The 27,057-nt window shown below is 39.9% G+C and overlaps 1 protein-coding gene across 6 annotated transcripts in view; it reads right to left on the reverse strand.

Moving 5' to 3' along the window:
• The window catches only part of flrt1a (fibronectin leucine rich transmembrane protein 1a), a 40,462-nt gene that overhangs the window by 5,397 nt on the left and 8,008 nt on the right, over positions 1-27,057 (reverse strand). For 4 of the 6 annotated variants that reach the window (XM_069700648.1, XM_069700650.1, XM_069700651.1 and 1 more), the window contains one exon: positions 9,680-9,929. The exons of 1 other annotated variant lie outside the window; for it this stretch is intronic. The gene's annotated coding sequence lies outside the window, so the exon portion shown is untranslated. The remainder of the gene's footprint in view (positions 1-9,679; positions 9,930-27,057) is intronic. One more of the 6 variants, XM_069700652.1, reaches the window with a different exon arrangement.

Here is a 27,057-nt window from a genome sequence, read left to right on the forward strand (position 1 = left end):
TCTGCCAGAGCCAGTCGTCTCTCATACAGATTACAGGATTCCCAGGAGTGCAAGTCAGACAGCCCGATAATTAACCGAGCGAATGATAACTCCGCTGGGAGTTGAATTTGCAAAAATGAATCTGCATACATATTTATTACCAAAACATTAAAAAAAATTGTGAGAACAAATTGTGGATGTTCCACTCCCTTTCAAGTGCAATCATCTAAAAGCACTCGAACACTCCAGGAGTTATTCAGTTGTGGCAGGTCAGGGATAATTTAATGGAAAGTAATTACTGTCTATCATTTGTCAGTCCACATGTTTTGTAAATTCTTCTGATAAACGGAGGATTGAGTTTCTTCTCCACTGAGAATGTTAACATGTTAAAAATGTACTATTATATTCAAGTTGTATCTAACTATCAAACCTATCTGGACATTTGATACTTCTGTTAAAAACACTGTGTAAAGGCTGGAAAATAGATGTCTGAAATTGAGGTTGGCTGAAAGTAATTTATATTTTGGCAGCAGCAGAGTGTGTCACACACAGAGACACTGAATTTCTATACCTGGGAAGTGTGATGTTTTAAGAAAAGAAAAGTGTTTTTTTGACAGAATTTCAGTTCAGTTGTCTTCGGTGTGAAATAGTAACACATTTAAAATACACATATTCTGCTTTTCCAATTCTACTCGCATGTTGTTCACATATTTTTGCCCTTCTAGCCCTGACAGGGCAGATTATTGCAGAAACCTTTATGTGAAATCTCTGCCATCACCGTGTGTCATGCTTTATTTGGCAGGTTCCAAGTCTTGCTTCCTGGTTCTTGTTTTTAAGTTTTATTACCCTCAGCGTCTCCCGACTCAGCGCTCGCTGCGTGAAACTTGGTCAGATTGGAAATGAGAATAACATCTGTGCTCTGTGTCCGCAGCTCCACAAAATACTCTCATTAACTGCTAAATTAAAATGCTACCCACTGATCCCTTTTCAGGCCTATTTCCACTTCAATCCTCTTGATACAGCCAAATAGCATAGCTGCACTTTAGGTGGAACCTGAAGGGTAAAATAAAAAATTTAAATAGCTCAGATTGTTACTTTACGCAGTTTGATATTGATTATTTTTATGACTAAGAAGGATATACACTGTATTCTGTTGTAAATGTTCACAAGGTTTTAGTGTGTGTGGGTGTGTGTGACAGAGAGAGGGAGGCTGAGTAGTGCTAAAGAATGGATGACTTTTGAATCCCAAGAGCTTTAGCAGGGGGTCTCTTGAATACTGGAGTATTTGGGTCAGTCCTTTAAAAACAAGATAGATGTGGTGTGAGATTGAAGTGGTGCAGAGAGCCAAAGGGATTAATAGAGCATATTGAGTTGTGATTCTCTGGATTAAGAAGGTGCTGCAAAAATATGTCAGACACACATTTCAGGATTTCTTTTGTTGTTGTTTTTTGCTCATTTGTCTTCCTCTACTAGAAAATTATATAAAAGCACAAAAGTCACCGGACTGCTCTTTCTGTTTACGTGTGTGTGAAGTACTGTGTGTGTGTGTGTGTGTGTGTGTGTGTGTGTGTGTGTGTGTGTGTGTGTGTGTGTGTGTGTGTGTGTGTGTGTGTGTGTGTGTGTGTGTGTGTGTGTGTGTGTGTGTGTGTGTGTGTGTCTATCCATGCATGATCAAATTGCAAACATTAACCCACATGTGGACAATCTATATAGCTGCAGTCTACATTTCGGTTATCTATAGTGGGGAGTAAAGTAGGGATATGGGGTAATGTGTTAGCTAGACAGCCAGCCGCCTCAGGCAGAGCACAGTACACACAACAACCCCCAATCTAATACTGGAACCCAAGACTGGATCGATTTACATAAATAAAAAAAACAGACAGGGAGGGAGGGAGGGAGAGTGACAGAAAGCAGCTTTGAGCAAGACCTTTCAATCCCATCTCCCCCATTAAGACACCCACAAGAGGAATACGACTAAGAAATCTGTAAAACTGGATTTTGGATGACCAAAGGGGTTGCTGATGTATCAGGAAATCCACTTTACTGATGGCAGGGAAAAGATAATAGTGGCCCACAGCTTATCTTACATGCCATGTCCACGGATCACATTTTAGATTTACAGATTGGACATGTGGAAAGGATGATGCAAAACATGATGGTCACGGTGATGATAGAAATACATCAAGAGATCTAAAATGGCGGAAAAAAAATATATATGAAGGCAGAAAAGCATGGTCTATTAATTTCTGGTTAATCGTGGAGGCTGTATTTGTGTGTGTACATAACATTTCTTGTAATCTTCCATCCAAAACACTGTCTTTGCAGACATGTACAACAATCTTTAACCTTAAAACATGGAAACATGTTTCTTGAAAGAAAGAAAAAATGGCATTGATAAACAAGACGTATTTTACACTTCACAATCTGCATCTTTCACATACTGTTACACAAAATCAAGATCTTGATTGTTACGTAAAATAAACTGACATTTGTGTAAACACTAAAGCTCTTGAAGTGTTTTGAATAAAGCCGTCTATATTCTCCGCCTGACATGTTTTCAAAACCAAATTAGTCCCTGTGTTTGTGGCTCAAAAGACACTTTAATTATGAATTATTTTATGCACCAATGCATTACAATCCCATTAAATCTCTATCCTCTTCTTTAAAAACACGCAACGTGAGTACGCCATAGAGGCAGATTGAATAACATGTTAAAGGATAAAGAATAATGGATTCACCCCATACTAACTCACTTGTTGTTTTTTCCTTTGGTTTATGCACCAATTTCCAAGCGTAACGGAGTAATTGGATTTGCACTCAGCAGTTTCTCATCTCTGTTGCTGACTGGAAGACCCAGTATACAAGAAATTTTTTGGGTTTTCCGATCGTGAAACTCGTGTTTTTATTTTTGTTTTTAATACATCTCAGACATCACCTACATAACCAATTCTTCAATTATATGTGAGATATATTTAAGGATAAACTGAAAATGGAATTCTGCTTCAAATAAAGTACACATCACATATGCAGAGTTCCATCTGGACATTGAGCGAAGACTTTGGCAGTTTCATCATTCAGCTGTATTATTTGTTTATACAGAAGAAGCATTTCCACAGACTCTGCATGTTTGCATCTAATTGCCATATAAATATCAAAGAAAAGAGATAATGAAACAAATAAATAGCACTATATGAATAAATATTACATTCTTAAATCATATTGTTTATTTCATTGGATATAGATTTGAAAATATTCTGTTGCACAATAATAGAAATAGTAGAGCAGCTACAGAGTGCATACATGATTCACAGCTGGGAGATTCAACTTGCGGGCGTTTCTTTGCTGGTGGGTATGCAGCACACAGTGCCCTGAAGTGACTTGATATATAGCTTTACAGCACTATAACATGTTTTATCTTTACAGCTCTACAATACGTTGTGTCGGGCCACCAGTCAATTTCTCTGTCCTCTCCACTGTAGCCCCAAAATACGTTTGGCTCAGTGTTTCTTTCCCAAAACAGACAGATTACAGGTAAATCCTTTCAGCATTAACAAAAGGACTTCAGCTCAATGTAGCAATGTGTGTAAAAGTAAGACCAAATCAACATGTTGTTGACAGAGTTTTGAGAGGATTTTGTTTGAAATGTATTACATGCTGGTGCTGATCAATCATGTAATCCAGCAGGTTTCTCAAGGGTATTATAGTAATAAATTAGTCACCTTAACTGAACTGAACTAGATATGTATATTATTAAATGTTGCAATACTATGTTTGGCTTAATAAGCATCCCATTTAAAAAAAAATTTTTTTAAATGGGAGTGTCTATTTTACCAGAGTCCTATGTTTTCAGGGTCCTATGTTCCCCCGTTCCCATATATGTGCAATTAAAGCAATGGAACAAAAAACCCTGGGGAACATCAAAAGAACTCAAAATGAAATACTGTCAGCCAACAAAGGATAAGCTTTTAGCCCTGCCAGTGCCTTAGTGTTGTTCCAAAATTATACTTTAAGTTCAGGTCAACTCTGTATTATTTGTTTTCTGTGTCTGAATAAATGTGATGGACAAAAGAAAGTTGACATTCTTTGCACTTTTTATTTGAAGCAGATTCCAGACAGTATTATTCACACTAATGTTCTGACTTCAGTCTCTGGCAGGCAGCAACCACAATGTTCACAATTAAACAATATTATACCTGAGGCTGTGTTTTAACGTCATTATTGGCACGACAGTGATGCAGTCCGCAAGCGCCTCGGCCCTGACCGGGAAATTTCATATTTCCCCTTGGTGATCTCAAATTGACTGATTTTCGATTAGGGTGAATTAAGTGGTTCATGTAACCACTCCAAGAAGTAGTCCGACCCTTAGTAACGACCGTAGCAACAGAGACGAGATCTAGTCCGTTTTATTGCTCTTTAGAGATGGTTTCACAAACTGAATAAATAAAGCACACAGAAACACAAAACTGCTCAGCTCGCTCAACCTTGCTGTAACTAAGATATACGCTGAAAAAAGATATCGACAGACTCATGTATTTTTAAGATTTCAGCACCGTGTCATGTGTCAAAACATAGCCGGTCAAGCTTACCGCCACTAGGGTTTTAAGTGTCCAACTATCTGTGGTGTTACGGTGTTGCCGCTCGGAGCGAAAAATTAAGACCAAAAGAGACCCGATTTCCCCAAATGGGTCACATTTAATAGACATATAACAACTAAAAACAACATTATATTGCATATTATACCGAATTTAATTCCAATTATGTATTCCCATTGAGGAGGCGGAATGATATTTCTCGTGATGAGCAGGATGTGATGCTGATCTGAGCACGTTCCAAATGTTCAGTTGACCAATCACATCTCTGGGTCGGAACTACTTGTTGCATAACAAACATTCTCTGTCTTCGTTAACATAAATGATCTACATGCATTTGGATTTTGCTCTTTAAAATGTTCCTGATGTTCAGTGGGAGATGTGCCGTTTGGCCACATTGGTGCTGAGATAGCCTGAGCTTGGCAGAGTAGCTGGTAAATAAACTTTAGATGTGTCAGTTTGTGTCATTGGTCATAATGCGGTCTTTGATCAGGGCACCGCTGGCTACTGATATCAGAGGCTTTTAACGTTGCTGCTACATAAAAAAAAAAAAAAAAAAAAAAAGAGGAAGCAGATTAATCTCAAGACGAGCTAACGTCTCCATTTTCAACAAACACACTTGAGCATTTTAAACGAGATTTATAAAAGGCAAATTTATCTTTTGCCTTTAAGTCAACGAGTCAGCCTGTGGTTGTCACGCTTCAGCTGGGACTCTGATTGGATTTTTTTTATTTTTATTTGTGAGAAAGGGAGAGAGGGAGGTTGGTTAACTTAATTGGTTAAATTTTAATTCAACCCTGACAAGTTGCAATATAAATACAGGGCGTGGGAGGCCCAGGCAGCTGAGTCACAAAACAATGCTGTGCCTTCAGGTTGAAAATTAACCTCAGAGACAACAGAGGGAAAAGAAAAGAGATAACACCAGTGGAAAACTTCTCTGTTTCATGACACCTTTGCAGACCTGTTATGCCTCGCAGCCATATTAGAGGTCCAACAGCCACAAACTGTTGAACATGCTTCTAGACATAAAACTCAGCAATCTTACAACTAAAGTAATGCGAGAAATATTGTATAAACTGATCACTTCCCTGCTGCTACTTGTCCTCAACAGCAGTGGCTTCCTGTGAAGGTCTTACACTATGATTATCAAATATTAAGAGAACTACACATTCAATATTTCTGTTTTCCTTTATTTCTGTACTTTATAATGGTTCGTATTCAATATTCCTACTGCACAATCAGATGTTGTACTTGCCTTTATTTTCTTAATCAAATATAAATTTAATATTTCCCCTTGGTGATCTCAAATTGACTGATTTTTGATTAAGGTGAAGTGTTATGTATCTGGATAAATGTGATGCACAAAAAAGTTCTTTGTACTTTTGATGATCCTCAAATGTTATTTGGTTTGCATTTATGTTACCTTCAGTTTCTATCAAGCAGCTGTCAAAGTTTGGACATTAAAATCACAATGAATGTTGGGGAAATTAATTTCTGTTTCAGCATCATCATAGAATAATAACAGGGATATTTCAGGGAAAGTAAAACTATAAGGTTGTAAGTGTGGTAGACAAGTACAGCTCGATTTGTGTTTGCGTGGCTTATTCGAGAACTGGACAGATGAATTGATCAGTAATGATAGCAAACCAAACAAACACATTTTTGGACACAATGTCACTATTACATAGTTTGTCGGTTGTTAATTTAATTTCCTGCTTAGTATGTATCTTGATAACAATTCAAAACAAGTACATTTTTAAATTAGGAAATTTAAGGTGCCAATATCAAGATTTATGTTAAAAAAAAAAAAAAGGTTCAGGCTATAGTGCATTCAGGTAAGCTGAGGAGGCTTACCTGCTCAGGCTCTTAAAATACTATACATTGGGTCTCTGGCAACTATGAAGATATCATGTGTGAATCACAGGAACTGTGATTGCTCTTGTTTTCCTCTTCGAGTTTCTGATGCTGCTGGAGATTGTTGGGAATGAAAACAACAACAGTTACGTTGAAGAAAGGCTCAGTGATCTGCTGCTTTTCAGTAACACAAGTAGCAAAGCCATTTCCACTGCAAGCCTTCTGCTCACCACAATCAGCGCTGCCTGAAAGATGTCGACATGGTGACTACACAGTAGCACTTTTCTTTCACTAATACAAAACAGCAAAACAGAAGTTGTATGTAATTCAGGTTTTACAGAATGTGAATGGTCCACCATCACTTCATGTCGCAAAGAGTCTTGATCATGCACAATACATCTTTGTATCGTTGTGGTGGTGAAATTCAGTTTTTCATACTGTGAACAAACAGATCCAGTTCGTCCTTGACCAGAACAAATTTCACAATTCAATTCACATCCAATGAAGGAGCCTCCAAAAACAGAACGCATAATCCAGAAGATCTGATGGATATCTCAGTAGGACTGATCCTAGGTCAGTTTCAATCACATGACGTCCCGTGTCATTTCCCACTTCACTGTACTACTCATCTCCCTGTGACTTGATCTCCATACTGTCCACATCACAACCAGCACATCAAAGCCTATACTGTACTTTCAAAAATCAAGTCCTGTCTGTGCACGTCTTCACACACACACACACACACACACACACACACACACACACACACACACACACACACACACACACACACACACACACACACACACACACACACACACACACACACACACACACACACACCCCGGACGTCTGAGGACTCCATTTCAGTCTGTGTTGATTTAACAAAAGCAGTTCTGCGTTCCTTACTCAGAACAGATTTTTTTTTTTAGAGTCCTTGCTCTCACTGTCGCAGTTTCACCAATCACATTTGAAGCTAGTGGGAAGCGCTTGACCGAGACCCACTTTTTCTTTGGCGTCATCATCTTGCATCCCATTACAATTGTGTCGTCCTTCCGCGGTTTCGCCCGGCCTGTCAGCTGTCTGTGCCGCATTCGCAAATGTCATTAAACGCCTTGTCCTAAATTGTCCACGTCAACTGCATTTCACAGTGTTTTCATCTCTCCTTCAGGGATTTTGTTCTTTTTTCTGCATATTCAGTCAGCTTTTCTTTTTGCAGCAGCTTCTCTCTCTCTCTCTCTCTATCTTTCTCTGTGCGTCACTCTGTTTGTGCAGCGTTCGCCTTTATATCCTCTAAACAAATACTAGCTTTTCCTTTGACAGATTGAAATAATAAATGTTGGCAGATACCATCCAGTTAAAATCCACTTTTGTCTAATAAGACTTGATCCTAAATAAAATTACAGCAGCTATAGAACTTAGAAAATTAATTACAGAGCCATTAAATATATCAAATTTGAGTAACTCTCCCCATGAGGCTGAATTGTAGTTGTGGCTAAAAAGGCATATGTAAGCAGGATTTTCTTCAAAATAAGATATATAATATCTTGTATTGTCACAATTGAAGCTGTATGAGTCGATCATTCACCATACCAGGAGTCCGGGTGGATAAACAGAAACAGGCCGCCCCCGGGGCTCAGAAAAGATCCTATGCAGTGTACACTCGACTTTGACTTCTTCTCGGTTTGTGTGGGTTTCGACTGCATGAAATACTGCATCAGCTGTGGGAGTGTTCCCATCTTTAAGCAAAAGTTGCTTTGAATCCTGAGATGCCTCAAACAGTTTTTTCCAAAACTCTCCCCTCTCTGAATCCACACGACCTCACTTTCACCCCGCGACATCCGGCCAGACTGGGCTTGAAACACAGAACATATTGTACTTTTCCTGATTTAGACGATAAGCTGATAAAAATGACATTTTAGAATATTATTTTTTTAAATGTTATCTCACATTTCAAACAGATAGCTGTCCTTTATGTGGGAGGGGGAAGTAAAATCCTTTGTGGATGACTATATTTTGGGCTTTGAAACTGTCACGAGACACACAGTCCACCTCGAATCATTGACCGACAGCAGCGAGTTCGTATATTTCGTTAATGGGCGCTGGCTTTTAAGGAAACCTTTACTGATTGCTTTGTTTGGCTTCCCGCCCTGAAAGCAGAAAATGAGGGGGATAATCGGGCTTTATTGTTCACCGTTTAAATGTTGATAAGTGTTAGTTTGTTAAATAGCTTCTTTTATGTCTTATTTAATTACTGCCACAATTTCAGAAAGAGGTACAGTGGAGAAGGTGCTCTGGCTTAGTTTGCATCTGCTTCAGCTCCATAGTCTCTTTTAGGTGAATCAGTGTTTTTGTATTTCATGAAAATGCTAGATGATGAAAGAAAATTATAAGCAGAGATCGTCCCAGCTGTTATTTCTGCAGCATAGCGAGTCTGTCGTAGGCTAATGCATTTTAAATTTTGATCCAATACAAAGGTTCATTGAGTTAGATTCACATTGGATGGGGTTAAAATACCCAAATTTGTGTCTTCTATTTAATGCAATTACATCTGAGTCTCAGGGCTGAGCTTCTATTTCTCTGGAAAAGAAAACTCAGAACAGCAGTCAGTGTTGTGTGAGGCTACAACTCCTTGAACCATTACTAAAAAAAAATATTCTGTTTGATAAAAGAAACAAACAAATTTTAACCCGTTTCTCAAGTTGTGATTTCCTATCGAGCTGTTTTTGCTCTTTTGGTAAAATACAAGCAAAATCACCAATATTATATTAATGGCAAAATATACAGCAGAAACATCAGTATACTGTATATAAATGTACCTGTAATGTAAATTTCAATTCTGGTCCATGTTGTACAAATTGAGACGATAAATCTTTAGATCCCTTCTTTGTTTGGACTCGAGAAAAAGACAACATTACTTGGAGAAAAATGATTTTTTTTAAAATGTATTATTATCATTTTGCAGTGGACAGAATAGTACAGAATAAACTCCAGAAAATATAATGAGGACACTGCAAATCGTTGGTAATTGACTTGATGAGCCTCCAAATTATTATTTTTTTTGAGAAGAAATGCTGGTCACTGTGACTCAAACATAATCCATGGAGCCTCAGGGTTAAAATAGCATAAGAGCATCATCAAATTCAAATACTTTTATTCCACTTTGGTTTGATGACATTGTAAAACCTTAAATTTCATATATTTCTAATGCACAGACTAAATCAAGTGTAAGAAAAAGAAACACATCATCAGCTTACTTTTTAAGTGGGGCTGACAGAGAAGGAAGCGCTCCCGCACCATTTGCCCTCTTCTTCCCAACACAATTCCTTCAAACTCGGTAAGCTGTATCTTCTCTGGCTCTCATCAACATGTAGTCCATAAACTCTGAGGCGGCCGGAGGTGTGTAGAAGTGTGTTCTCACTTTTTACAGGAACAGCTCTTTCCTCTGTGTTTTTATGCTCAGCTCTGATGTAGATTAGTTGGCACCTCTGGCGCCGGATCTATTCTCTGTGGAGAAAGACAGCGACAGGGAAATCGTAAGGGATCACATACGACCATCGATGTCAATAAAGATGTCACATTTGTGATGAAGAGGCATTACCAATCTTTCTGCATGACTCTCTGCCAGCCGTGTGTGTTGTTACTGTATGTCACATACAGTATTTCACTTTCTGTCTTTATTACTTTTCTTCATCCTCTCTTGGTTCGAGGATTAACTGATTTAATCTTCATTTACTAAACATTCATTCCATTCATTCCAAATAAATCCGATGTGCATTAGCAATGACTGTGACTCCATTTAATCAAAAACACCCTAAAAAGTCATTTAAAAACAACAACCGCACTTGCTGTCCTAGTGGTTTTAATGCCAATTATAAAAAAAAATTATGTCAGCAAACTTGAGTATTCCCACTTCTTCTCACTTGATTTTCCATCATTTAATGCCAGGTTCCTTTCCACAAAGCTGATAATGACCTCACTGTGACAGTCATGAGGTTGTTAAATCAAAGTAATCTCACAGAAACTGTTCAGATAAAATATGTTGATGCGAAAGTTTTCCAACAAAGCGACCTTACAACATGTCTTTGCTTCTAACCTCACAAAACTTTGCTCCTTCTCGTTCCGCCTCAGATGCTCTTTTGGAAAAGAAAATGGCTAGTGACATCTGAAGCTCCCGACTACCGAGCACTCTTCTTGTTTCCCCAAACAAAACTCAGAAACTGCCAGAAGCCCCGTCCACCTTTGCCTCGCTGCCTTTGCTGCACATTGATGCTGATCGGGTCTCTTTCTCACAACCGGCTGCGGTGTGACACGAGACAGCAAGCCATCTTCCCTCAAGTTAGTTCAACTTATTCCTCGTGTCATGAACCCAAGCCTCATCTGATCAGACCTGTAAAATTACAGTGACAGGTGCTGCTCCCTCCTTCTTCCTTTTAAATACTGCCTACAATTACTTCTGTAAAACTCTTTTTCAGAACAAACTTGTAACAAGGGCACTTTGAATGCCACATTTCTGAAAACCTTAATTTCTTACATGCTTTAATTGTTTTATATTGTTCCAAATGATTAAGAGTAATTACACAACACACATGCAAACACAAGCTTTTTATGGAGTACTACATTCTTGTACTTTAATAACTGATTTATATTTGTGCACTTAAGTCCCACTTTCTCTGTCAGGAAAGCAAACAGTGAATTTAAACCATCATTGTTTTACCCATTGGCTCGATGCGGCTTATTATGGGGTTAATAACTACGTAACTACATGTAGCATAAGGTTGGCAAAGTTACAAAATGAAGACATTTGTGCCGTAGGTCAATCTGGCACCATTAAAAGTAAGCCGAATTAGGCATTAGCAGTTCCTATTTGTAATGCACACATGGATATACAGACACCTATCACTGTATTACTTTGATACTCAATAAAACTTAAAAACATAATGATTCTAAGGCAAGCCTGTACTATATTTTCTGTGCTTTCCAACCAGGTTTAAGGACAGTTATTTGCTATGGTCTTTGGAGATAACGATATCTAGATTTATAAGCTACACTAAATCTAAAACTATGTGCATCATGACTGTGTGTTCAGATGTAAAAACATTATAATGACTCAGAAACAGTGTGATTTTTTGATGGTAATTGCAGCTATAGGGTGCTGTCTGGTTAGACTTTTAAAGCACCTTAATTGGCCCGATGAGCTGCTGCAGTCACTGCCACAACTCCAACTGCTAAGCAGGCCGAATCAGCTGCCAGACCACAACGAGTAACTTGTTTTAAGAGCGCAGCGTGCACCTGTCCCTTTCACCTCGCGCTTTGTTTCATGTCTACCACCCCTCCCACCCCTTGCAACTCTGCTGCACCCACCCAGAGACGCACGGTTTGAAAACCTCTAATGTAGATAAATACATAACACAGATGTTAGGTGCAAATGAAATCCTACATTTGGAGTCTGAATATAATATTGCCGCTGAATTGGAACGGACACAAACGCAACAGTTGCCAAATGTCTACGTGCTGGGCAGACAGAGCACCTCAGCTATGATTTAATTCCAGTTTATCATCAGTTATATGACTGGGTTGTGATTAAACTATCTTCCATGCCAGGTGGCCGTGCAGCACTGAGTCAAATCCAACTGACACACAGAGCAATGCAAGGCCTGTGTTAGCATAGTGCTCATGTTCTTCAGCTTAACTAAGAAAGTGCACCTGTGACAGCGAGAAACAAAGACACACGAGGACAACAACTGCCTAATTATTGGAATGACTGTCACAATTTAAAGCAGGAAGAAACAACAGAAGCAGAGAAACATGCAATGTGGTTTTCTCCTCCTTAAAAAGCCGATTATTTTTTTTTGAAATGAGGCATTTTTCTGTTTTTATAGCAAAATGAAGACAGGTATGATCGGTGACTACAAGGCTTTCAAGAAAATTCATTGGAAGCAAGACATATAGTGGAAATCACTGCTGCTTGGGAAGTCAGACAGCATCTATACAGCCTGTGCTTTTAGAAAACACCGTTATAAGTGTCTAGAGAAGAGTGCATCTTCCTCTTCAAGGAGGTCCGTCACGGCCAAACCATCTTCTTTCTTGGCACTAAACCTCTTGGCTCTGTCACCACATGCCATAATTCCTCCTATCATTGGTATGACACTTAACTGACCTTTTGATTCCCAGCTCTGACACACAGGTTGGGTTGCATATCTCAGATTTTCAAGCTGAAATCTCCAATTGGATTCCTGCCAAACACCTCCCGATTGACCTTGACAAGGCTGAGCCGCTGTTCTCCCCTCAGAAATCCTGCCCCTAACAAGAGCCGTCAATCACGGTGACAACCGTGCAGTCGCTGCTTCCCACACCACCGTTTAGTTTGATATTAGACAACCAACTGCTGCAGCTGCCGTTGCAGATTTGCTATGTGTAAAATCTGCTGACTCATGCCCAGATGCTCGTATAAACACTGTTTGTCTCCCTTCTGGACGGCTGCAGCTCCTGTCTGGTTGAGCAACCGGAAAATAACCGCAACACAGTTGTCAAACTAAACTTCAACACAATTCGGGCTTGTTTTCAATAACTGTAACAGTGTTTGAAGGTTGGACTGCTTGGATGCACAGTCTCATTATGCTTAAATTATTTAATATCTAAAACTTCCTCAGGGTCAGAAAAGAAGATCGATACGTCTTATGTCTGCATGGTAAACAAAACACTGCGCACCGATTGGCTGCAGTAGGAAACGGCTATCTTCATAACAAAATCAGACTACCAGCCCCTCTATTTGTCTGATCAATAATCATTACAATAAGACTCGGAGAAAGAATCTTCAGTGTTGGAAAACATTTAGAAATCCAAACCAGCCCAGCGTGCTGTTCCAGCTAAGCTCAGCAAACTGTTGCATCTAAACTAACGCTCAGCAAGAATTTAATTTCGCGAAATATTTTTGGGAAATACATGTAGCCTATTCCCTTTCCTTCCAAATTAAGATAATATCAATACCTCTAATGTTTCTGAAGTACAAGGCTGGAGGCCGGACATTTTTTTTTTTAACTTAGTTTGGCATAAAGACTGGAAGAAGCAGGAAACAGATATCCTGATTCTTTCCAAACAACATCACAAGTTCCTATCACCTCTAAAGCTCACTGGTTAATACATTATACAGTATTCTTTTTCTTTATCTATCCTGACCTAGATATGACCTTAAAAGAAGAATTTCAGGTTTTGCTGAACCTGTTTATAACTTCAACCGGATTAGCTGTTTAGGCCTGCAGGCTTTGTGCTGTGCTGAGCTAAGTTAAGCTAAGATAGCTTTTTCCTGGCTGTAGCTTAAAGGACAGACACAAGAATGGCATTAATCCCTTCCGCAAAGTCTCTGTGAAATTGTTATTAGTTCAACATTTTGAGAACGACTCCCTTTCTTTCCGAAAGCACCTCTAATGTCTCGGCATTCGTTGTCAAGCTGGAGGAAGGAGATGTTTAGCTTAGCTTAGCATAAAGTCTGGCAGCAGGAAGAAATAGCTAGCGCAGCTCCTAACAAACTAAATAATCACCAAGTTCAGCTGATAACAAAACACCAACACAGTCATCTTTTGCAAGCTGCAGAAAAGCCACTTTATGTGACGTGATATGGTGCAGTGTGAAAATATAAGGGCATTGCGTTTTCTCTGAATTTCTATCCTTCATAAATAATTTTCAAAAGATTATTTCTAAGTCATGTATTCAATAATAAAATCAATCTGCAGGTTGCTCTTTAAAGCGCAGATATGATATTTATATAAATATTCTCAACATTTCATAAGAAAAAAAAAAAGCTATTATTGAACAAATGATAAAAGTCATGATCTCATTTCATGCTTTGGAAACTTCTGATGACAAGAGTCACACAGTGATCACATTTGCCTACAAATCGATACTTGTGTTGTTGTTCAAGTTTTTATTTCTGTTGCTGTAGTGTATTTTGGAATTACTGTCTCCACGTGGGTCCAAATAAAAGATTCAAATAAGTGTGTGTATGTGTTTTAAGTGACCTCACAGTGATTCAATAGTGATAGACAGCAAAGGTGTGAACCTAAAGCTGAAGTGATTTCACACACACACACACACACACACACACACACACACACACACACACACACACACACACACACACACACACACACACACACACACACACACACACACACACACACACACACACACACACACACACTGCTCTGACACAGACACCCTGCGATGTGATCAGACTTTCAACGCAGCTGCACATAGTGTGTATTCACTGACCGGGAGGTTGTGGTGAGCCGTTTAGACCGAGATGACAAAGATGACACATAATTGAGACAAACCACATTAAGTGAGATGATTTCACACGAGCAGTTGGCTCTGACTTTTCTTTATCATTGTCCCCATGTTGTGCTCCCTCTTTCCCATTCAGGACTTTGCTGTTTCACTTTTTTCCTCCGAGGCCCATCTCAATGACAACTGAAAGAGCATTCTCTCTTCCCTCGTTAACTGAGGAGTGCATCAGTCCTAATAAGAAAGCTTTTACACGGTTAATTAAGAGACACTGTAATGCAGTATGTAATGCTCAATTTACTCTATCTCATTCTCCCCCTCGTCCTCTTTAATTTCATTCCGAATCAATCTGTCGGACTCCTTTTTTTTTTTTTTTTTTTACCCTATTATGTGGACTTTTCTACATCAAGGCTCGCTATGACTGTCCAATTTGCTCGTGCGGGCTCCATTTTGAGCCCTCCAATAGTTTCCTCCTCTGCTGCACCCTCTGATCGGCCATTTCTTTTAATTCTCAGCCTTGATGTTGGTAATTCAGGGCTGAGGAGAGGGGAGAGAAGGGAGAGAAGGGAAAAAAAACGGATATAAGAAAATAAATGAGCTGGTTGGTGGAGATATTAAGATGATAAAAAGGTAGAAATAGGGGGCAGCATTTACCAAAATACAAACATTGGCAGGGACTGAACAAGGACTCGCCAGTGAAACTAATGTAAACACGGAGGGAATATAGAGTGGAGAGAAAAGGAGAAGCTGTGAAAATAGAGTGGGGTAGTGTTGGAGTAAAGCGGATGAGTAAATAGACCAATCACACTCTAAGGACAAAGAGGAAAAAGAAGAAGACGAGTTGTGGACGCGAGGACAAGGAAATAAACAGAGCGGACACTTGAGAGTGGGGGTGAGCTGAGGTTGGTGTTTTAAAGGTTTGCACGTTTGAACATTAATTAAAAGGTATCCACTGATGAATTGCCCTGTGATGAATTGTTTCCCTTACCATAAAAAGGGTGTATGCATCCCAGAGGGATGGAGGCAGGCCACTAAATCTGCCATCCATGTTTTTCATGCAGTAATGAGCCGGGCCAGTATGATTAGCCGTTCAGCAGCTGATTAAAAGTAGTTTCTCCTAATACATGGATTTACTTTGACATTTTTCATGCAGGAAACCTAATGGCTTCCTCTTCAGCAGTGGTGAATTTAATCATTATTTTCATTAGCAATTCTTTTCTCAGTTGTTGTTTCATCTTTGTTTAGTGACATGACGTTGCACTACATATTCTAGAGGCTAAGAGGATGTGTTTAAGCAGCCACAGCCAATATTTTTATATTTAGAAAGTAATAAAAGACAAAGGGAAAACAATGTGGCGATGTGAAATGGGTCAGTTGGAGTGACAAACCTTCAGAGAATTAACCTAAATCTGCAGATCCATGCAGCTCGGAAGCTCACTCTAACCACTCTAAGCTTCACTTTTGGCCACTGCATGCAAGTTACTACACAATAAAAGCTTTGAAAACACAACCTGCTCAGCACCAAGCAAGAGACAGACAGAGTAAGAGACTACCTGGTGAACATAGTCGAGTATTTGCTGCTAAAGAGATCAAATATTTCCCTCAGGAGTTGGTAGAGACCAAAAATAGAGCTAAAAGAGTGTGAAATATGACTCCAAATGAATGATAATGTTGCATCAAGGTGGCTGTGTCTTCTTAAACCTCCTTTTTTTTATTATTATTTCTACACGTGTTAAATACAAGAATTGCAGGTGTGGAATATTTAAAGACACCTGGCGGAGCTGGACTCAGTTAGGAAAGTAAAGTCATGACTAATGCAGAGGGTTATTTTTACTGAAGAATAATTAGTAAAGTGACAAATTACTTTTTCAATGTGTAATATTTAAAGAGTAATATATTACTCTTGGCTTTGAAGTCACTTTTCCAGACACTGTTGAACAGTAGGGACCACAGCAGCATGTAAGTAGACTGAAGTGACATTTGTAGGTACATTTACATGCTGTTTAATGTGCTGCAGACTGCAAACTGACATTAGCAGCACAGTTTCCCCTGTGAATGCTCGCTCATTCAGCAAGATGCAGGACAGAACGTGTGTTCATGTTTGAAAATTGACTGTTCGTTTCAGTGCTTCAAGATGTTTTTGCTGGAGGAAATAGATCTCCTGAGAAGTATTTTTCCCCTCACAAGCTTCGCATGTAACATGCTTTTAGAGTCAGAAAAACTAAAGAAAACTGTAATCATATTTTATTCACAGCATTACATCTCCTAAAAGGCCTTGTCATTCAAATATGTGACTTGCAAGCATCTCACCAATCATGAATACAAATGTACCTCACCATAGGAGGCCCAGTAAGAGAAGCGCAAGGTGAGACATTCGTGAGTGTTGAAAACTTGCACTCGCCAGCCGCATTGAAACTGTTATATGACGCGAAGTGGGAGACAAATTGCATAGTTGCAGTCCGAAATGGTTCACGGCCTCGGCTGAGTCTGATATATTCTGCCCGTCGAGCTCCACTAATCACTGCAGCCTGTCACAAACACGCCCCTCTTCCCCAGAGAGCCGACGATCACACTCCTGATCTCGGGGCAGCCACTGGCCGACCCCACATAACGGACACACACACACACACACACACACACACACACACACACACACACACACACACACACACACACACACACTTGCACGGTCAGATATCAAATGGATCACAGCTGAAATACAGTTTGGGTTTCCTCTGCTTCACTGCACGGTAACAGAACCAAAAAAATACAAATTTCTGCATTCTGTGTGTTTTTGTGCCTCACATGAAGCCAGAAACTGCATACTACAGCATAAAAAATTTCCATATATTTCATTCTTAATTGTTTCTTTTTTCCACCCCCATCTCACTCACACACACACACACACACACACACACACACACACACACACACACACACACACACACACACACACACACACACACACACACACACACACATGCTCGTTTGTAAGCTGCATCAGTGTAATTGATGCAATGACTGGAAATAAACAGGCAATTTAAGTGCTGGACACCTCACTGCTCTTTCTCTCTCTCCTTCTCCCTCCACTGCTCTCTCTCCCACCTCTGTGTTTCCTCTTTGTCCCTTCACCTACACACACACACACACACACACACACACACACACACACACACACACACACACACACACACACACACACACACACACACACACACACACACACACATATATTGCGGACTATCTCGCAATCGAACAAGGTGAAATGAGGGACAAGGTCAACATGCTGGTGGAAAAATAAAAAACAACAACGTGTGAGACAGAGAGGAAATTAGGCAGGATAAGAATAGAGACGGACAGAGGGCATGCAGAAAACAAAAACTAATCCTGCAGATGACTCATGTCTGGATGGCCTCTTTAATGACAAATTTACACCTCCATGAGGAAGCAAGAGAAACGCGCAATCACAAAACTCAAACTAATTTTTTAACCATTTTGCAGGATTGCAACCGCTTGTTCATCCCTATCGTTGGGAGGCCTGCAGCTCACAAGAGGCGCAATTCACTGAGCGCCTTCACCTTCCAAAAGGTTTGCTCTAAGAAGTCTTCCCTGTTTGCGTGATGGGTCGCCTTCACTCGACCACTCAGCCGGGTGGACAGTGTTCCACCTCTCCTGCCTGCAGCGAGCTCGGACCAAAAAAAGACAGAAATAGCCCAAACCGATCCAACTGGCCGTGTCAATCTGACCAGGCTGCAGCACAGTACAACAGACGCTTGACCATTCTCCAGATCCCTTGTGTGCATTTACATTGTTTCCCTGTACAAGTACTGCACTAATTAGTAAAAAGCTATGTCAAAATTTGTACTTGCTTGTCTTCTTCTCCGTGTGACTGCATTAATCTGATCCCACTTGGTCCTGTGAGCATCATGAACAGTCATGCTGTTTGAATATTAAAAGGTTGCTGCCAACTGTGTATGCTACAGAGTTAATAATAAACGAGGTCTAATAATTTAATGGGTCTGCATGTTGACACATCCCATGGGCTGCCATACCGTCTGCACATGAGGTAATAAGAAAGGAGAATCAGGCATTAAGTGATACGGCAGGACTTAGCAAACGGGGAGAGGGAGAGACCAAGAACACAGGAGGAGGAACAAGAGGATGTGGTTTCCTTCTCTTTCTCCAGGCTTCTTCCATTCGTAATGGAAAAAGCCTCTCGAGTATCCTCAAATGGCCCCTGGGACGCAGACTGTCAGAGCCTAAAGAAAATGCAGCTTTGTGTGCAGAGAAATGGTAAAGTCCAAATTGAATTCACAGGAAATATGTGCAATATTTGATATTTTGTAAATGAAACTGAGTTATTTTAGAAGTTCAATCATTGGTTGCTTCATCTGGGTGGTATGGTTTGCACTGCTGTGAGTATTTGGATTTAAAGTCCACAGTGTGGATGATATCAATCAACAGCAGCTACAGTGGCGGCGACGGAAGCCCTAGTATTCCATATTTCCTCGCACCCCGATGCCACTTGGCAGGTCCGCCAGGTTTTTATCTCTAACATTAAACCCGTTGGCCTCCATCGCTATCATTATGCTTCTGTGAAAAAGAGCTCTGTGTGTACACCGTCCATCGTGACCTTTGACCACAGCACTACTGCTGCCATATTTTCAGGACTGCTGACACTTTGTCTCCTGCTGTGGAAAATATAGTTGTCCTCTTTCAAACCACAAGCCCTTGACTCGATACTTTAGACCTTCACTTGTGTCTGATTGTGACATTGACAACATTTAACCAAACTTAATGCACACTCTTTTCATCAAGATTACTGGCTTCAGCAATAAGCACACTTACTGCCATTCCTTTTAAAGTTACAGTAGTGTTATCCCAAATAACAAACATCACTACAAGTGTACTAATGTAGTATTGTACTGCACACTCCTCTGTACACATCTTATTCCTTAAAACTGTCATGGAGTGCAAATGCATGTCACATTAACAATCAATACAGGATTGTATGGTTGAAAATGTGATCTACAGTTTAAAATTTAACCAATGAGTCTTCAAAAATGCTCCAAATGAGACAAGTTCTAAATAAATGACTGATAGTGTCAATACTTATTGCACATCTGTCATGTGAGTGAAAGTACAGGATTTTTTCCAATGTGCACAAATTGGTTTGTATTCATTCTTTATGGTGTGGAAATCAAATGCCATGACTCTTGAAACTTGCTTGAGCTATGTAATCAACAGTTACACCTGCAACAACTCACTTGAGGGTCACTTGAGGGGAGGCGGAAACAAGCTGGGACAACAACATCAACATATATGACAAACTGTACCTATGAATTCAGTTTCAGAGCAACATTATCCTTCATTTCGAGTCATGTTTCGGGTCCAATACTTACTCTACTTTTAGCTCTCTTTTGGTCTTCACCAACTAAAGGAAAGTATCTGACAGCAAAATCCTCGACCAGTTAGTTGCTAACTTTGTCAGTCTGCTGTTTGGTGCTGAGCAGTTAATATACAGTTGATGTTTAGAGGTTGTTAGGTTAAAACAACTTCCTGTTGCTCTAAAAACAACAACAACAAAGTAGTGAGTGAACATAATCAGCAAAGTTGTGGGTCAGAAAACCAAAACCAAGACTTAAATTATCTGTGGATTTGTCACTGTGAGAGCAACACACAAGTAGCCATGTGAACCAATGTTAATATGAAATTACTGATCGTGGTAAGGTGGTGCAACACATTGCAGACTTTTAAGAAATACTTAAACTGTGTAACGGTGCACAACAAGGGAACTAAATGTCGGTTGTGATGATTTCATAACTCAAGCATAATCAACAGGCCGAGCCAGGTACTTGACTTTCAGCCATGGCAGCAGCATGACTTTGTGGATGTCTTCTGCTTTTGGCCTTAGCTATACTTACAGAGGCTAATAATTTGAAATGTCCACTTCGTAACACACTAAAAAAGATACTGACTATGATAACAATGATATTGTATTTGTTAGCATTCTGAGCAACATTAAGGTTTTGCTCAAGGCGTTGCTGTTTGCTAAATACAACCTTGCTTGGTATTATCAGACCCAAATTCACTTTGTGAATGGATAGAGTCTGGCCTATCCGGCCAAATGGACTTTCTTTCCACTCGTTGCATCCTAATGGGCGTAGACCTCGGGTTAATTTTGAAATTCAACCTTTAACCGATCAGCTTTGAACTCACCGACCTTTCAACAACAAAGCCCCTCCCCAACTGTAAGCAGAACGTTGATAAATGAACATTGCAGACATTTAAAATAAATGTAGGCATTGTTCTTGCTTCAGCTTTAATTCCACTGTATATGTTAGTGTTACTACAACTGTTCGTGTCTTCATCTAGCTCTACCACAGCTGCCACTACATTTCCAAACAAACACTTGACTTCAACATCACACTTTTAACCACGCCCACTGGTTGCTGATTGGGCCAGCCTTCAGTGTGGCTGAGTCAACCTTCATGAGAACAGGGTTTCCAAACTGCAATGAAGACTGTCGCTGTGAGCAATAAGCAGGTGGAGCAGACTAAATAGAACTTCACAGAGCTGCTAGTCTTGTTCTTCTGTATGGAAATTAATGGAAACTACTAGTTGCCTGAGAAGTACAGAGGAAAACATCACATTCCTCAACCAGATATATTTTGGTGCTAACATTTGCAAAACCACTGTTGTGCTCCTCACAGGGTGATAGAAACTCTTGACATGATGATCCTGGATGTACTACTTTCTCTCACTATCCTGCCATGTCTTATTTTGGTTTCTTTCTGTTCCTCCTCTCTCCCCCTCACTTCCTGACATTGCTCACTCTGCCTTGAAAGACTTCATTTCTTGATGGCAGCATTATCAGTGCAACCTCCTGACAAACAAACCCCCACTCATACAGCAAAGCAAGCTGACACATCCCGTACATGCACACACACACACACTGCGTAGGCTCTCTGCAGTGCCTCTACCTCATTGACCAGAGTATAATACTTCATTAGCTATATAGCAGATTTTACCGTTATAAGAGAGATTAGCTTCCTTTGTCTCCTTTTGGCCTCTGAAAAGTTCCCTGCCATAAACCTTCTCTCCAGTCACAAAACCAATAACCTCAATGTCAAGAAATTTAATGTTTTCCTGGCATTTTTTTTATTTGCATTCCATTCCTTTATTCTCAGAAAGAGTGTGTACTGGAAAAGATCCATGGCCATATGACAGATTGCGAGTCTGACACTGTAAAAATGCACACAAAGGATGCCCAGAGGGCTCAAAAGCTACTATTTTATTATTGAAAAAGACTAGACAAACCTGATGCTTGCATAAAGAAGGTATGATGCAATTTTCTAAAAAGCACATAAATTATTAAATGTGCTGTAATGTTTTTGTATATTTAACAATTCTCTTCTGTATTAAACACATACAGTATTAACAATCAAACTGCTCAAGGCGGTTCCATAAAGGGCAGCCATTTGTCTTTCTGCATGGAGGAAAGTTAAAAAATTCAGGAGGCAGGCCGGGGCCACAGAACTCCATTTTAAACCTTCTGAGAAATTTTCAGCACAATTGATCATCGCACTTCATTTCACAAAGCACAAAGCCTGAAGCGCAGTGAGAGGACTGTTCAGCAGCAGGAAGGAAGGGAAGGAAATCAGAAACAGTAAAGCTGTCCATCTGGGCTGCGTCTGTGTGGGCTGCCAGTTATTGCACCCTGACAGGGCGTCCACACCACGAGACGCTGATGTGTCCCTGTAATCTGACCTCGTGTGGGCGGTGCAACATACTCTGATTGCTTCTATGTTCTGGTCTCGTGCAGATAGAGAGTTGAGTAGAGGCCATTATGCTTGCATTTTGCTGCTTTACCATAGCGATTGCCATGTAAGCACTAAATGGGAAGCCCCAGTCTGAAACAGTAAACTGGATGATTCTGAAAGTAATGTATTACACATCTAAAGGTACTGAACTAACTCGTGCTACTGTTGTACAACAAAGTTACAGTACTAATGTTGCATTAGGGTAGCATTTAAGATGCCTATTATACAATTATATTTCAATCTAAATAATTTATTTGTAATATATCAGTAAACAGTCATGACAAAAAGATCAACTATCAAAGTTTATATATCAGTATCAAATGTACGATGCATAGATAGACAGATAGATAGACAAATAGATAGATGGCTAGGTGTGTGTGTGTGTGTGTGTGTGTGTGTGTGTGTGTGTGTGTGTGTGTGTGTGTGTGTGTGTGTGTGTGTGTGTGTGTGTGTGTGTGTGTGTGTGTGTGTGTGTGTGTGTGTGTGTGTGTGTGTGTGTGTGTGTGTGTTTAATACAAAAAAACACAGTTGATTGGCTTCTTTAAAACAGTGTGTGGGTGTCATGGTGTCGTCGTGGTTGACAGATTTAACTGACAGTAATTAACTTTTGAACTGATTCTGGGTCAACGTTTCTAAAGTCTGATTGGTGCACAGAATTACGTTGCGTCTTTCTGTAAATTAACCGCGCCCACTTCAAACCAGTAAAAAGAACACTAGGAAAAATGATCAATTATATCATATTCTCAAATATGAAAGGTTAAGGATGGTGATCTAAAAGAAATGCAACCTGTTCTCCGTGCATACTAATGACAATTATTCACATTATTTTACCTTTACTTTGAAATGGGACAGCAAAGCGGTGACTAGAAGAGTGCATAGAGAGGAGTGAAACTCTGCCGCATTTACTCCTCTAACAGATTTTTTTTTTTTTTAAATGTAATCAGCTTCTAATCCATTTTTACATTTTTCACATACAGATCAGAGTTTGAAACCACAACAAAATGCCACAATGATGAGCAGATGCTCGTGTTGCTTTCAGAGTGTCAGAATGCAGCACAGTGATACACAAATCTTCACTTTGCTTTGATGCATTTCCATCTTTAGTTTCCTTTGACTGTTTCCAGTCAGGCCTCTTTGCAGTAAAACGACAACGCTCTGCTTGGAAGCCAGTTCACCAAGGTTTCTGTGATGGTTTGTAAATTATTCATTTAAACATGATTGACCGAGGGATTGAATTACGGGATTGATTGATCAGTGGGCTCGTAAAAAGGAATCGCAATGACCACTGAAACCTAAGTGTGACTTAAATGATTTGAGGGCGGAGCGGACATGCCCAACCAGTGAATGCTCTCTGGTTTTGTTACACACCGTCACAATTCTTTCTTCCTCCATAAAATACATCATGTATTCTTGCTGTACATCATGAATGCTCTCAATTGAAAATAATGGAATTATATTTACAAGATTTTCAGCTATGTTTTTTTATTTATTGTTAATAAGTAAAAAAAAAAAAATACCATAAAAAAAAAAATTGGCTTTTTGCTTCTGTGGAAGAAGAAAATGATCTGGAGCTTTACTGAAGAGGATAAAGATTAGGGATTAAGCATCATTGGTGTGTCGTCCTTTCAAAAAGAACAAATCTACTTTTCTGAATAACATCACATTACATTATTTGTTTGGTCAGTAGAATTTCTTTCAATCTTATTTTATCTGATAATCAATTCAAACACCCAGATATGTTTGGTTTACTATAAAACTTTTTTTTAAAAACAGAGAATTTTTGCCAGTTTTGCTTGACCTAAACTGTTTATCCCAAGCGGCGACCATCAGAGATGTCACCGAATGGTTTGTGAACGGCCGCTCTGAAGCCTTGAGTTCGGATTTTGGCCGTCGCCATTTTACCATTTTGGAACAAGAAGTGACCATATTTGGACGAGTGGGGGAGGAGCGAACGGTGGATCTGACTCATTCTAATTAAGAATCAAAGGGCACTACGCCCACTCACCTACAGCGTAAACCTGACTGCACTACAGGCCTGTCAATCAAACAAACACACCTCCACACCTCCTAACATTGAATTAATGATGGACTCATTTTCAGATGGACTGCCAGAAAAATAAGAAGAAGTGACTTTTGTGAATGACTTCATTATAAGTTGTGGAAAAAATGTATTGACTATCAATACCTAGTGGCCCTTGGTGGTATTGCATGTTAAGGCACTTTGGCATTGGCCTGACTTTTCAGACCCGCAAGCTACATAAAGATTCATATACAGGCTATGGTTTATCTATTATCCATATATTGATTGACATATCACTAAATATAATAATAAACATGTGACCACGTGAAGAGCAACACTCTCTTTCATTTCTGTGCCACCACCAGTCTCCCTCTTTGTGTCATTAAGCATCTTTTTTTCATCATCTTTCCAAAGGCATCATTTCATCTGATGGCTACTCTGTTTGTGATGGTAATTATACAAACGTCTCAGCTGTTATTGTAATAATCAGTGTTACGATAATCGATGTTGAACTGCTGCTGGTAGCGAGAGCAACATTCACCCAGATATCAGATTTACTGTATACAGAAATGTCTGCGAACTGTCTTTTGCTTCCAGCAGATTATTGTTGCTGTTGTTTCTGTCTGATTCGAATTCTCTCTCTGTCTGTCTGTCTCTCCCATCAAAGCAAAACAACAAATCTCTGTATCCCCGATTTTTCATTACCGCCTGTCTTGCTTTATCCCTCAAGGTTCAAGTCTTAGCCTCTTGTTTTGTCTGTCTTTATTCTCCTCGTGCATTTTGTGTATTTCTGCGCTGCCTGAAGCGCTGGCCATGCCCTTCCTTCTGTACTAGAATAATCCCAGATTACACAAAGATACCTACTGCCTGCATATCTTTGTGTCTGTATGCAGCCTCTTGGAAGGACTTAATTGCTTTTATTCTCTATGTATATTTTCTGTAATCTCGTATGCTGCAATTTCCTGTTTGCAATCGCTGACCTCTGTCCCGCTATAAAATTGCTGGACAACGCCACAATCAGGCATCCACGCCACACTAATCAGATCTTGGATTTTCAGAGCTGCTGTTCACTCAGCAAGAACTTGTCCCAAATGTCAATTCCCATTTGAGGCGAAGGAATAAAAAAAAAAATTAAAAATGATCTGCCATTTGGGAAATCCTTTTTTCCAGGCTGTTTTCAACACCACTAATCACTCAGCATGTCACAGATGACATGCTGAGAGATGCGATATAAGACTTAGCTCACATTCAGCTGTTCTGTGTGTAGCATGAAGCTGGACATTCATACATATGCGAGTTAATGTGTGCTACATGTAGAGCTTGATTATCGCTCCAGTGGAATTGAAAAACCAAACTAAGTGAGCACTCTTCTTCACAGATCTTCATTTTTGAACATCAGTCCATCTTCATGTTTATAAAACATCAATCTAATTTTAAAATTAGTGGAAATGTAATTGTTTTTCATTGCAATCAATTCCTCTCCACATGCTGCAGCTTTCGATGCTCGATTTTATGGCAGCTGCCTGTGTGGCCTCTGCCTTTAAGAACGTCCCTCTGGATTCATTTACAGGCCTTCTGCAAGCGTACTGTTCACATGTTTTAATGACCACGAAGCTGTGTGGGCAGGATGGGGGGAAAGGAGAAGGGGTGGGGTTGTAATGTGTGTTGCATGTGTTAGAGCTATCTGGGGAAAAAAGAAAAAAGAGCAGCGATAGGACATCACAGAGCTACGGCACTGCCTGATGAGTCAGTCACGTTTGAATGTGTATTTTTCTCAAGTCAGTTGGCAAATATCTGCACTTGGGTTGGCATGCCCACTGTATCCTACTGGCTGCCAGCTGTCAGTCAGGAAGACGGAAAGATGGAGGATAGAGAACGAGAGGGAAGCGCGGGGGTTTGGGGGGGGGGGATAAAAGGGGTGGTGATGATGTGAGGACACGAACCCCGGGGCTTTCTTTCCCTCTTGTTTCTCATTTGTCTCTCTGATGATAGCAAAAAAAAAAAAAAACATGGCAGCTCGAAAGGAAGAGAGGCCGACATCAAGAGGAAAAGAAGGAGAAAACAATGCTGAAGGTAAAGACAGAGAGAGCATGATATGGAAGGCAAAATGTGACAAACCATTTTTCAGGTTTGTTCGCAAAGTCGTTAGATATGCGGGCCACAACATAGTGATTCCTAATGCATTCGTCCAAATGAGCATCTTGCGGGTTTCCCATGGCTTTAACCATATACAACAATGTGGTGTTTTTATGCATACTTTGAATTGCTTTGTTTGCAGAGGACCACGCGTTTACCCACAGCCTGTTGCAGTATTCATTACAGTACTCCTCCGACTAATTAGGACAGACTGGGGGAAAATAAAGCTCCTCTGTACAAAGAGAAGCTCCTCATGAGGAACAAAAATAAATAAATAAATAAAGGCACATTTTAGGCAAAACAAAAACGGTTATCCTTTTGGGTTCTTTTTTTTCTCTCCCCCTCTAATTAAGCAGACGCAGCCCTTAGTTTA

This window comes from Brachyistius frenatus, unplaced genomic scaffold (genome assembly GCF_029030835.1).
Source record: "Brachyistius frenatus isolate BFR_SWC_R1_liver_20210118 unplaced genomic scaffold, ASM2903083v1 Contig_34, whole genome shotgun sequence".
In the NCBI taxonomy this organism is placed as follows: domain Eukaryota; kingdom Metazoa; phylum Chordata; class Actinopteri; family Embiotocidae; genus Brachyistius; species Brachyistius frenatus.